At 42.4% G+C, this 12,642-nt stretch overlaps 1 protein-coding gene across 10 annotated transcripts in view; it reads left to right on the plus strand.

Annotated features, from left to right (window-relative positions):
- The window catches only part of RERE (arginine-glutamic acid dipeptide repeats), a 464,385-nt gene that overhangs the window by 81,800 nt on the left and 369,943 nt on the right, over nucleotides 1–12,642 (plus strand). For 2 of the 10 annotated variants that reach the window (XM_054662495.2, XM_054662513.2), the window contains exon 1: nucleotides 27–117. The exons of the other annotated variants lie outside the window; for them this stretch is intronic. The gene's annotated coding sequence lies outside the window, so the exon portion shown is untranslated. Of the gene's footprint in view, nucleotides 1–26; nucleotides 118–12,642 lie in introns of those variants that run through there. 10 annotated transcript variants of the gene reach the window in all.

Consider the following 12,642-nt stretch of genomic DNA (forward strand, 5'->3'; position numbering starts at 1 on the left):
ATAATCATTTGTTTTTTTCAGAAAGAAGAGTTAAACCATTCTTTATTGGCTAGGACTCCTGGGAATTATATAAGAAGGAAGCTGAGAAGGAAGATGTCAAACAGTGACTCTCCAAAGGTTTTAGTTTTTTTTTTTTTTTCTCCCTTGCTTCTCCTAGAGGTAACAGACACCTATAACTCTTTGTTCTTGGTGAAGACCAAGTGTTTGCCTAAAAGAGTGTTGAGAGACCCAAGAAAATAAGACACTCAGGGCAGTTTTACTTTACTTGACTGTCCCTTGGGTAAAATGATGGAAGTTGAAATGTGACTCTTCTGATAATTGCCTCCTCTGTTCTTTTATGATATAAGCCAAGGGTAACAAACATTCCAAGATTATTATATTTTTGAAATTTGGGGATTGTTTTGAAGTTGATAAAATATTTCATATTAGCAATTTATTGAGAAGTTGAAAGAAAAACATGATGCTCACTTTAAGAACAAGTATAGGCCGGGCGCGGTGGCTCACACCTGTAATCCAAGCACTTTGGGAGGCCGAGGTGGGTGGATCACGAGGTCAGGAGATTGAGACCATCCTGGTTAACACGGTGAAACCCTGTCTCTACTAAAAAATACAAAAAATTAGCCAGGCGTGGTGGCGGGCGCCTGTAGTCCCAGCTACTCAAGAGGCTGAGGCAGGAGAATGGCATGAACCCAGGAGGCGGACCTTGCAGTGAGCCAAGATTGTGCCACTGCACTCCAGCCTGGGCAACAGAGCAAGACTCTGTCTCCAAAAAAACAAACAAACAAACAAACTGATGGTTTAAATGCAGAACAATTGCAGGAATTATGATAGTGAGAGCACCCCTGCACTCACCGTTTAGATTCTACAGTTGCATTTTACTATATTTGCTATAGCGTATACATTTACCATATTTACTGTAGAATCATCCTCTATCCATTTCTTTGTGTATAAGGATTTTGCTTTAGTATTTTATATTACAACAAAAGGCTACAAACAATATAGGAGAGTGGTTGAATATGGTAAATATAATAGTCTGTTATTGCATTGCTATAAATACTGAAGACTGGGCAATTTATAAAGGAAAGAGGTTTAGTTAGCTCACAGTACTGCAGGCTGTACAGGAAGCAAGGCTGGGGAGGCCTCAGGGAGCTTTTACTCACGGTGGAAGGCAAAGCTGGAGCAGGCATCTTCACATGGCTGGAGTAGGAGGAAGAGAGGCGGAAGGTGCTATACAATTTAAACAACCAGATCTCATGAGAACTTAGCACCGAGGGGATGATGCTAAACCATTCATGAGAAACCGACCCATGATCCAATCACCTCCCACCAGGCCCCACCTCCAACACTGGAGATTACAGTTTGACATGAGATTTGGGTGGGGACACAAGTCCAAACCATATTATTATGGAATATGGTGGAATTCTCTGCAGCAGTGAAAAAGAATGAGGCACTTTGTATGGACTGACACGGAACAATCTCAAAGATACAGGAAGTAAAAATGGGCTCAGAAGGCTATATGAAGTATACTACTATTTGTGTAACAAAGAGATGTACATATATGTGTGTGCATGCTGTATATGCATGAAGTATCTCCAGAAAGTATAAGCAAGAAGCTGATATGAGTGGGGGTGTGGGGTAGCCCACCTACAGTACCATGCATATATATTATAAATTTTTTAACTGTGTGCACTTATGCTAACTGCTGGAAGGTTTAATTGCTTCCTTGATATTTTCAGCATGTCAGAAATCTCCACCTCCTAGTCCTTAGATTTTAGATTGTAACAAATTGCAGCCAAACAGCTAAGGTTTGAATTCTTATTCTTTATTTATATATGTTATAGATTTTACTGTCAATAAAACCAGGATAATTATGAGTTATTAAGAAGTTTAAGTTAGATAGTCTAAGTAAAGTGCTTAATATAAAACAGTGGCTGGCACGCAGTACTTGACACAATAAATATCAAGTATTATTATCAAGCATACAATTTTGTGGGAGAGGCAAATAATAAATAATTTAAATATTCTCTGTAGGTGTGTCTATGAGGGATGCGGTAAGTAAAAGGGAAATCAGAGAAGGCTATATAAGGAAGTTGAGAAGGATAATTGAGAGAGAAGTGAAGGAAGGCCATTCCAGACAGAGAAAGTCCCTTTTCTAAGGTGCAAAAGCATAAAACAGTGTTGGTGAGTTTGAAAATTCCAGTAGTTCATAATGGCTTGAAATAGTCTGGGTTATGAGAGATGCAATGGCAGATGATGATGATAGCTGACATTTATTGAGCACTTAGGCAATGTCCTGTTTTAAGTGTTTTTTATGTTTTAATGTATTAATTCCCTATAGTAACTATGATATTGGTAGTATAATTACCTTCATTTTACTGTTGAGCAGACCGAGGCAGGGAGATTAAGTAACTTATCCAAGGTCTTGCAAAGTCAGCCCATGTCTGTGTGCACCCCTTGTGCTGCCAGATGAGGTCTTGCAAAGTCAGCCCATGTTTGTGTGCACCCCTTGTGCTGTCTGATGAGGTCTTGCAAAGTCAGCCCATGTTTGTGTACACCCCTTGTGCTGTCTGATGAGGTCTTGCAAAGTCAGCCCATGTTTGTATGCACCCCTTGTGCTGCCTCATGAGCCTGCTTGGTAGATGTAGTGCAGACAATGAGCAGTGTCTGGATTCACTTCCATAAGCTTTGGGAAACTATAATATTAAAGGATTTTAAGCAATAAAGTGAAACTCTCAGATTTCTACTCTAGGATGACCAGCAATGGCTTAGGGAAGGTGATGAAAATCTCGTTTCCACTTCCTTCCTTTCCCTTCTCCTCCCACCCCAAATCCTTTATGTCCTGAAGAAATGATATAATTCATTATTAATATAATACTTTGAGAAATGTGGAGGAGTTCTTTAAATTGATCTTCACCTTGTAATGAATTTGGACAAATTTTCAGGACTTCTCCAGCTGTATCAAAGTAAAGGCAAGAAGGGTCAACAATAACAGTTATATTATGTGCATTTTATTTTATTTTATTTTAATTTTTGAGACGGAGTCTCACCTTTTTGCCTAGACTGGAGTGCAGTGGCACGATTTCGGCTGACTGCAACCTCCACCTCCTGGGTTCAAGCAATTCTCCTGCATCAGCCTCCCGAGTAGAGTAGCTGGGATTACAGGCACCCACCACCATGCATGGCTAATTTTTGTGTCTTTTAGTAGAGATGGGGTTTCACCCTGTTGGCCAGGCTGGTCTGGAACTCCTGACCTCAGGTGATCCGGCCTGCCTCAGTGCTGGGATTATAGGCATGAGCCACCATGCCCAGCCACATACATATTTTAGATTAAGCTCCTATATGATATATGTAACAAAATACCTCCAAACTGCTGCTTAAAACAACATTCAGCATTTGTTATCCCACACACCTTTTGTGGGTCAGGAATTTAGGAGCGGCTTGAGGTCCCTTCTCAGGTTGCAGTCAACTGAAGGCTTGATAGGGCCTGGAGGATCCAATTGCAACATAGTGCATTCACAAGGTTGGCAGAGTTCTTGCTGGCTGTTGGCAGAAGCTTCAGTTCCTTGCACATGGAACCTCTTCATAGGGCTGCCTGAGTTTCTTCATGATACTGCACCTGGCTTTCCAGAAGAAAGGATTCATATAAGAGCAAGGTGAAAGCTGCAATGTCCTTTATGACGTAGCCTTGGAAGACATTATTGTCAAGAGTTTGAATACCAGGAGGCAGAGCTCACTGGGGGCCATTTTGTGGGCTGGTTACCACAGTTCTCATGAACATGTTAGTGAATAGAATAATAAAATTTAGAACTAAAAGGAGCCGTAGCCCAGTGGTTTCAAGATGTGGCTCTTGAACCAGCAGCAGCACTTGTGAATTTGGTTAAAATGTAAATTATTGGGCCTGTCCCAAGACTTACTGAATTAGGATCGAGGAGTGACTCCCAACACTCACTCTCTCTCTCTCTTTTTTTTTTTTTAAATAAACTTTACACTTTAGAACACTTTTAGATTTATAGAAAAATCGGGCTGGGCGCGGTGGCTCACGCCTGTAATCCCAGCACTTTGGGAGGCAGAGGTGGGTGGATCACGAGGTCAGGAGATTGAGACCATCCTGGCTAACACGGTGAAACCCCGTCTCTACTAAAAATACAAAAAATTAGCTGGGCATAGTGGCGGGCGCCTGTAGTGCCAGCTACTCGGGAGGCTGAGGCAGGAGAATGGCGTGAACCCGGGAGGCGGAGCTTGCAGTGAGCTGAGATAGCGCCACTGCACTCCAGCCTGGGCGACAGAGCGAGACTCCATCTAAACCAAAAAAAAAAAAGAAAAATTGAAAATTGGGCAGATAGTATAAGTAGTTCCCACACACACACATATACAGACACACACACAGAGTTCCCCCTATTATTAACATCTTGCATGAGTGTGGCTTATCTGTTACAACTGATGAAGCAGTATTAATATATTATTAACTGAAGTCTACAGTTTAAGATTCACTCTTTGTGTTGTACATTCTGTGGGGTTTGACAGAAACATAAATGTCATGTGCTTATCCACAGTTACAATATCCTGCAGAATAGTTTCACCACCATTAAAACTTCTGTGCTCCATGTAATCATCTCTCCCTTCTTTGCCCAGCCCCTGGCAACCACTGGTCCTTTTACTATCTCTATAGTTTTGTCTTTTAAAGAAAGTTGAAGTTCCTTTTCAAGAAAGTTCTATGGTTGGAATCATATAGTGTGTATACTTTCAGATTGGCTTCTCTCACTTAACAATATGCATTTAATGTTCCTCTTTCTTGTTCTTTAGAGCTCATTTCTTTTTATTGCTCAGTGAACACCACAGTTTGCATATCTATTCATGAAGTACAGTTGAAGGACACCTTGGTTGCCTTCTGTCTTTGATTATGAATAAAACTACTCTAAAATTTGTGCAGATTTTTGTATGGACATAAGTTTTTAAGTCAATTGGACAAATGCTTAGGGGCACGATTGTGGGATTGTATGGTAAGATTATGTTTAGCTTTTTCAGGCTGGGCGTGCTGGCTCATGCCTATAATCCCAGCACTTTGGGAGGCTGAGGTGGGCAGATCACGAGGTCAGGAGATCGAGACCATCCTGGCTAACACAGTGAAACCCCGTCTCTACTAAAAATACAAAAAAATTAGCCGGGCGTGGCAGTGTGTGCCTGTAGTCTCAGCTGCTGGGGAGGCTGAGGCAGGAGAATGGCATGAAACCAGGAGGCAGAGCTTGCAGTGAGCCGAGATCGTGCCATTGCACTCCAGCCTGGGTGACAGAGCAAGACTCTTCTCAAAAAAACAAAACAAAACAAACAAACAACAAAAAAAAACATTATGTTTAGCTTTTTCAGAAAATGCCATACTGTGCTTCATGTTTGCTGTGGGTTAGATGCTTCCGTTTCCTGTAGTTTTCTTGTTTTTTTCCACCCCTGGTTTCTTTGGGTTTCCCTAAGAACTCCTTCTTAAATAGAGTCTGTCTTAAAGCTCTGTCAGTTGTAATGCATTTTTTTTTTTTTTTATACTGGAGCTCTGTTGATGTGGTGGAAAGGTGTTGGGGAAGGAGTGCATTCTGTAATCTAATATTAAATCTCAGTTTTTTAGTGGGCATAAGTCTTTAGGCTGTGATCTTCCGAAGAGTTTATTAGCTTTCCTCCCCTCACCCCTTCTGTGAGAAGGCAAGAGGGAGTTGAGTAATTGTCCTTTCCCCAGGTCTACAAAGCTCCTGCAAAGTAGTTTCTCTTAGCAGGTGGGCCTTTGTTATGGAGAATGCTCTGAGCAATTGCAAAGTGGTTACTTTCCCCTCTCCCTGCCTAAAATACGAGGGGATTTTTTTCTTTGATGTTCTTGTAAGAACCTGTTCAGGCTCCTGGAGGTAAAAGCTATATAGGTCCCTCTTAAGTCTGGACCTCCAGAAGTTTTAACTCTCAAGCTAGTCCACACTCAGTCTTCTGCAGTTCGTCAAAATTACCGTTCAGGTATTGATTACTGTATTGCTTACTGGTTCATGTAGCTTTCGCTTCTGGTAATCTGATCTTTTCTGTGATTCTCTGTATTTTCTTGTGATTTTTTTCCTTCAAATTTTGTGGTAGCTGTTTGCTCTGTGACCCCAGTTCTCTAATGGATCTAAGAAAGGCCATTGATTTCAGTTTGTTTAGCTGTTTTCTTGCTGTGAGGATGGGAATGATGACTTCTGAACTGAAAATGAAGCCTGGCACCCAACACCCCTTGCTTTAACAAATCCCTCCAGGTGATTCTGAGGCATGTGAATGGTTGAGAACCACTCATGCAGCGTTAGTCCTTCAGTTCACAGATAAAGTACAAAGGGGAAACTGGCTGGTCACTGTGACTCACACCTGTAATCTTAGCCCTTTGGGAGCCTGGGAGGTAGATGGTGCAGTGAGCTGTGATTGCACCACTGTACACCAGCCTGGGTGACAGAACAAGACTCTGTCTCAAAAAACAAAACCAGACCGGGCGTAGTGGCTCATGCCTGTAATCCCAACACTTTGGGAGGCTGAGGCAGGTGGATCACCTGAGGTCAGGAGTTCAAGACCGGCCTGACAAACATGGTGAAACCCCGTCTCTACTAAAAATACAAAAATTAGCTGGGTGTGGGGACGCATGCCTGTAATCCCAGCTACTTGGGAGGCTGAGGTAGGAGAATGGGGGTGAACCCGGGAGGTGGAGCTTGCGGTGAGCCGAGATCGCGCCACTGCACTCCAGCCTGGGCGACAGAGCGAGACTCTGTCTCAAAAACAAAAACAAAAACAAAAGAAAACCCCAAAAACAAATGGGGGAAATTACTTTTCTAAGTTACAGGGAGAGTCAAAACCCGGACTAGAACCTGGGTCTCTTGACTAGATCATCTTCAAGCTGTATTTTTGTATCTACATATAGTGACCTTCAAAGGGATTCATTATATTTCATCTTGTGTATTGTATGTTTGACAAGTATATTTGGTTTGATGGTTCACTGATTTCAGTCCTTGGTATTTACCTCAAGTTCATTCTGGGATCTGGTTCTATTCATACACATTATCATAGCTATTTGGAAGCTTACTTGAAATCTTCTCTTTGAAAGAAATATCAGCCTATCTCAGGTGTGAGCTTCAGTGTAACATTGATGTGAGTGAAATAGTATGTTATATAGAAAATTTTATTTTCCCCTGCCATCCCTTACATAAGATTTTTTAAATACCTGAAAGAAAACCTTAGAGCTCTTCATTCAGTCTTTGGAAAAGCCTGATGTGAACCATCATATGGGAGGAATCAGCTGCATCTGTCATTCTTTCTTCCCATGAGTTGCCATAATTTCATTTTCTTAATATGTAGTATAGGGTGGATAGCAGTCATAATCCCCTTTTCCATCTCAAGCCAGCCCACACTCCTTAGCCTCATGCACATGACATTCCTCTTAAGTTGTGATCTGGAGAAGGCTGGGGATGTTTGCTGTTGGCAGTCTTTTTCTGTAAAGGGCCAGATATAGTAAATATTTAGTCTTTTCAGGTTGTATGGTCTCTGTTTCAAGTATGGAACTCTGCCATTGTAGTGGGAAGACAAACAACCATAGAAAATACACATAAAAAAATAAGGCCAGGTGCAGTGGCTCATGCCTGTAATCCCAGCACTTTGGGAGACCGAGGCGGGTGGATCACAAGGTCAAGAGTTCGAAACCAGCCTGGCCAACGTGGTGAAACCCCATCTCTACTAAAAATACAAAAATTAGCCAGGCATGGTGGCACGTGCCTGTAGTCCCAGCTACTTGGGAGGCTGAGGCAGGAGAATCACTTGAAACCAGGGAGGCAGAGGTTGTGGTGAGCTGAGATTGTGCCACTGCACTCCAGCCTGGGCAACAGAGCGAGACTCCATCTCAATAAAAAAAAAAAAATCGGTGTAGCTGACTTCTAATAAAACTTGATTGATTGATTGAGATGGAGTCTCACTCTTGTTGCCCAGGCTGGAGTGCAATGGTGTGGCACGATCTCAGCTCACCGCAGCTTCCACCTCCTGGGTTCAAACGATTCTCTGCCTCAGCCTCCTGAGTAGCTAGGATTACAGGCTTGCGCCACCATGCCCAGCTAATTTTGTATTTTTAGTAGAGACAGGGTTTCTCCATGTTGGTCAGGCTGGTCTTGAACTCCCGACCTCAGATGATCACCTGCCTCGGCCTCCCAAAGTGCTGGGATTACAGGCATGAGCCACTGCACCTGGCTATAAAAGTTTATTTTCAAAAACAGGTGCAGTCTCTTGGCCCTAGTTGCTAGCTGCTGTTTCAGAGCCTGTGGAAATCTTACCTTCACTTTATGCCCCAAAGGATGCCATCGTTTTTATCTACTGGATGGGATCCCCAAGATTACTTAGATTGTTTTCAGAAGTAATAACAGATATCTGGGTATGGAGCATAGCATCTTAGTTTTAGTTTCTTTTTTGAGGGATGCTTTTTGGTGTTATGGTGTACCACAGGTGCCTAGAGAAAATTCCGTTTTAGGTGCTGTCCTTTGAGGAAATACTGCTGATCTCGAATAACTGTGGGTAATTGAAATATCATACCTTTTAATGATGACTACTAATCCCTTAAAAAGAATATAGACTTTTTCGCTCTAAACATGGTTTCAATAGGGTTTTTTTTTTTTTGATGGTCTCTTATGACTCTAGATTGAAACAAACAAGAAAATAACCCTACTTCTATAGTTACTATAACAGCTGAGGCAAGCTATACTACCAGTGGTGCATGGTAAAGCCTGCCTTTTAATAAGTTCTTAAATATAAAGAATAATAGAAAGTTTCAAGTTATGGTGTGTTATAGGTGCCTATGGAGTTATTAGGTTAGAGGAATGATTTTAATTTACTTGGATTCCTTAGCACATTGCTTATTGCATGCATACTCAGTAAAAGTGGATATTGGTGTTTGTGCTTTGCAACTACCACAGGTCTTGGTTGTCATGGCTTCTCATTAGTGCATTAAGATCCCTTTAGAGCTCTGGTTGCCTGGCAAGAGAAAAGGCAGGAACTGCCAGGAGCTGAAAGGACAGATGCTTAGCTGCAGAAGTAGCCTCTGGGGAGCGTTGGCTACGTTGGCTGAGGTTCGTGTGCATGTGGTCAAATGTGTGAACTTGGGTTTTGCTAGACAAAACTCTGGGCTACATGGATTAATTAATATATGCTACAAGTGGTCTTTGTTTTAGAAGTCTTTGCAGTTTGAGCTATTTAGAACTTTTTTTAAATAAGCAAATTAGAAGATTCTGTTTGGGGTGCATTCCTGTCCTTTGGGGAAGTACTGCTGACCTTTAAGAGTAGTGGGTAATTGGCCGGGCTCAGTGGCTCACACCTGTAATCCCAGCACTTTGAGAGGCCGAGGCTGGCGGATCACGAGGTTAAGAGATCAAGACCATCCTGGCCAACATGGTGAAACACCGTCTCTACCAAAAATACAAAAATCAGCTGGACGTGGTGGCGCGTGCCTGTAGTCCCAGTTACTTGGGAGGCGGAGGCAGGAGAATCGCTTCAACCCGGGAGGCAGAGGTTGCAGTAAGCTGAGATTGTGCCACTGCACAACAGCCTGGCGACAGAGCGAGACGCTGTCCAAAACAAACAAACAAAAAACAAAAAAATAAAAAACAGTGGGTAATTGAAATATTGTATGTTTTAATAATGACTACTAGCCGGATGCGGTGGCTCACATCTGTAATCCCAGCCCTTTAAGAGGCTGAGGCGGGCGGATCACCTGAGGTCGGCAGTTCAAGACCAGCCTGACCAACATGGAGAAACTCTGTCTCTATGAAAAATACAAAATTAGCTGGGCATGGTGGCGCATGCCTGTAATCCCAGCTACTCATGAGGCTGAGGCAGGAGAATCGCTTGAACCCTGGAGGCGGAGGTTGTAGTGAGCCGAGATCGCGCCACTGCACTCCAGCCTGGGCTACAGAGCGAGACTCCTTTCCCCCCACCCCACGCCCTCCAAAAAAAAGACTACTAATCCACTGAAAAAAGGTCAGTTGGCTGGGCCCAGTGGCTCATGCTGTAATCCCAGCACTTTGGGAGGCAAAGGCGGGTGGATCACCTGAGGTCAGGAGTTTGAGACCAGCCTGGCCAACATGGTGAAACCCCGTCTCTACTAAGAGTACAAAAATGAGCTGGGTGTGGTGGTGCATGGCTGTGATCCCAGCTACTCTGGAGGCTGAGGCAGGGGAATTGCTTGAACTCAGGAGGTGGAGGTTGCAGTGAGCTGAGGTCGTGCCACTGCACTCCAGCCTGGGCAATAGAGGGAGACTTCTTCTCAATAAATAAATAAATAAACGTCAGTTTACAATATTAGAATACTGAAAGCTTGAGTAATTAGAAGAGTCTTATGATTAGAATTAATTATTTCAGGCTAAAAAATATTAGAAGGAGACTCTAGAGGGCAGTATAAGTCAACATGTTCATGCTTCTCCTGGCAATGGAAAGTTAAATTTTGCTTTGGAAAAATATACCAGGTGTTCTGAACTCTTTTCCCACCACACGGTGTCCCGGTTTGGTAGAAATGTGAGTTTTGGAAAGAAGTGCTCTGATTTGGCTTACAAAGATTAGCTAATGTACAGAATTATATGGCCCTAGGGAATATCTCTGCTTGGTTTACAATACTGTCTTAGAAAAACTGGAATTGCCTGGCCGGGCGCGTTGGCTCACGCCTGTAACCCCAGCACTTTGGGAGGCCGAGGCAGGTGGATCACGAGGTCAGGAGTTCGAGACCAGCCTGACCAACATGGTGATGAAACCCCATCTCTACTAAAAATACAAAAATTAACCGAGCGTGGTGGCGTGTGCCTGTAATCCCAGCTACTCAGGAGGCTGAGGCAGAACTGCTTGAACTCGGGAGGTGGAGCTTGCAGTGAGCCGAAATTACGCTGCTGCACTCCAGCCTGGGCGATAGAGCAAGACTCCGTCTCAAAAAAAAAAAAAAAGAAAAAGAAAAAAGGAAAACTGGAATTCCCTTATTGACTCAACTAAATTGAACTGAGTTTGCTTTTCAGACATTTGTGGAGCATTAAGTGAAAGGAATATATCTTTATAGCTAATATGTCTTTTGTTTTCAAATCTTGTTGGGTAGGAAGTAAATGTACCCTCTATTCAAACAAATGGGAAGAGTTTGACTTATTTTGACTTTTTTTTTAAACAACTTTTTAAAACAAAGTTAAAATTAGATGCCTCATTTGTGAATGTCTGTGTTAATGTTGAACCTTTCAGAACGTTTGCATTAAGCAAAACCCAGAGCCTATTATGCCTATCACTTTTTCTTCTAATTTTTAACCTTCTGTGCATTTTCAGGGAAATCTAATCCTTATGTTATTGACTCATCTTACATATAATTCATCAAATATGGTTTGGAAAGAACTGTTTTGAAGCCTAAGAAGCTCTAGTTTGTAGAGCCTCTTAGGGTCTTAGGCTTTACAAGGCAGAAAGTGGGGATTACCAAGGGCAAACTAATGAATCTCCTATAAATTTAGATTTAATATTTTAAACTATTAATTGCAATTTTTGTTTTTTGAGACAAAATTTCACTCTGTTGCTCAGGCTGGAGTGCAGTGGCACGATGTCGGCTCACTGCAACCTCTGCCTCCCGGGTTCAAGCAATTCTCCTGCCTCAGCCTCCTGAGTAGCTGGGACTACAGGCGCCCGCCACCATGCCCGGATAATTTTTGTATTTTAAGTAGAAACGGGGTTTTACTATGTTGGTCAGGTTGGTCTCAAACTCCTGACCTCAAGAGATCCGCCCACCTTGGCCTCCCAAAGTGCTGGGATTACAGGCGTGAGCCACCGCATCCGGCCAAAATAGTTATTTTGACGTAGTTACAACTATTTTTCCTTTGGAAATAAATCAGGAGTTTTAGAAAATACTGAGTTTCCCACATCTTTCAGTAATGTTAAAACTAATGTGCACTAGTGAGACAGGAATGAGTATCATGTATTGCCTTTGATTATTGTTATTGAGTATTAGGTTTACTTCTGTCACCACTTGTGCATCTACGTTTTTTTCATTCTAATCACAGAGTAATGTAAAATAAGCATTCGTGTTTGCAAAATATACACTACTCATTAGAACTTTCACCTGAAATTGTGTGTTTTTAATTTATACAGAATTGGTGTGTAAACTAAAGGAGTTTTCTTAACGAAAAAAGTAGAAAGTTAATTAGAAAGTTTCTAGGAAAGAAGGTTGAGTTTTTTTTTTTTTACAAAGTATCTAGAAATAAAAGGTAAATTTTTTTTTTCTTTTGTTTTGAGATGGAGTCCAGCTCTGTCGCCCAGGCTGGAGTGCAGTGGTGCAATCTCAGCTCACTGCAGTGTCCACCTCCTGGGTTCAAGGGATTCTTCTGCCTCAGCCTCCTGAGTAGCTGGGATTACAGGTGCTCGCCACCACACCCAGCTAATTTTTGTATTTTTAGTAGCGACGGGGTCGCTGGTCTTGAACTCCTGAGCTCGTGATCTGCCCGCCTCAGCCTCCCGAAGTGCTGGGATTACAAGCGTGAGCCACCGCGCCCGGCCAGAAGGTAAAATTTTAAAGCAGCTGTGTAATATGTAGAGAAAGTAACTAAATCTTTGAGTTTACAAAGGATTTGGGATATTTGCTTAATTCTCAGACTTGAAATTAAC

This window comes from Pan troglodytes, chromosome 1 (assembly GCF_028858775.2).
Source record: "Pan troglodytes isolate AG18354 chromosome 1, NHGRI_mPanTro3-v2.0_pri, whole genome shotgun sequence".
Lineage (NCBI taxonomy): Eukaryota > Metazoa > Chordata > Mammalia > Primates > Hominidae > Pan > Pan troglodytes.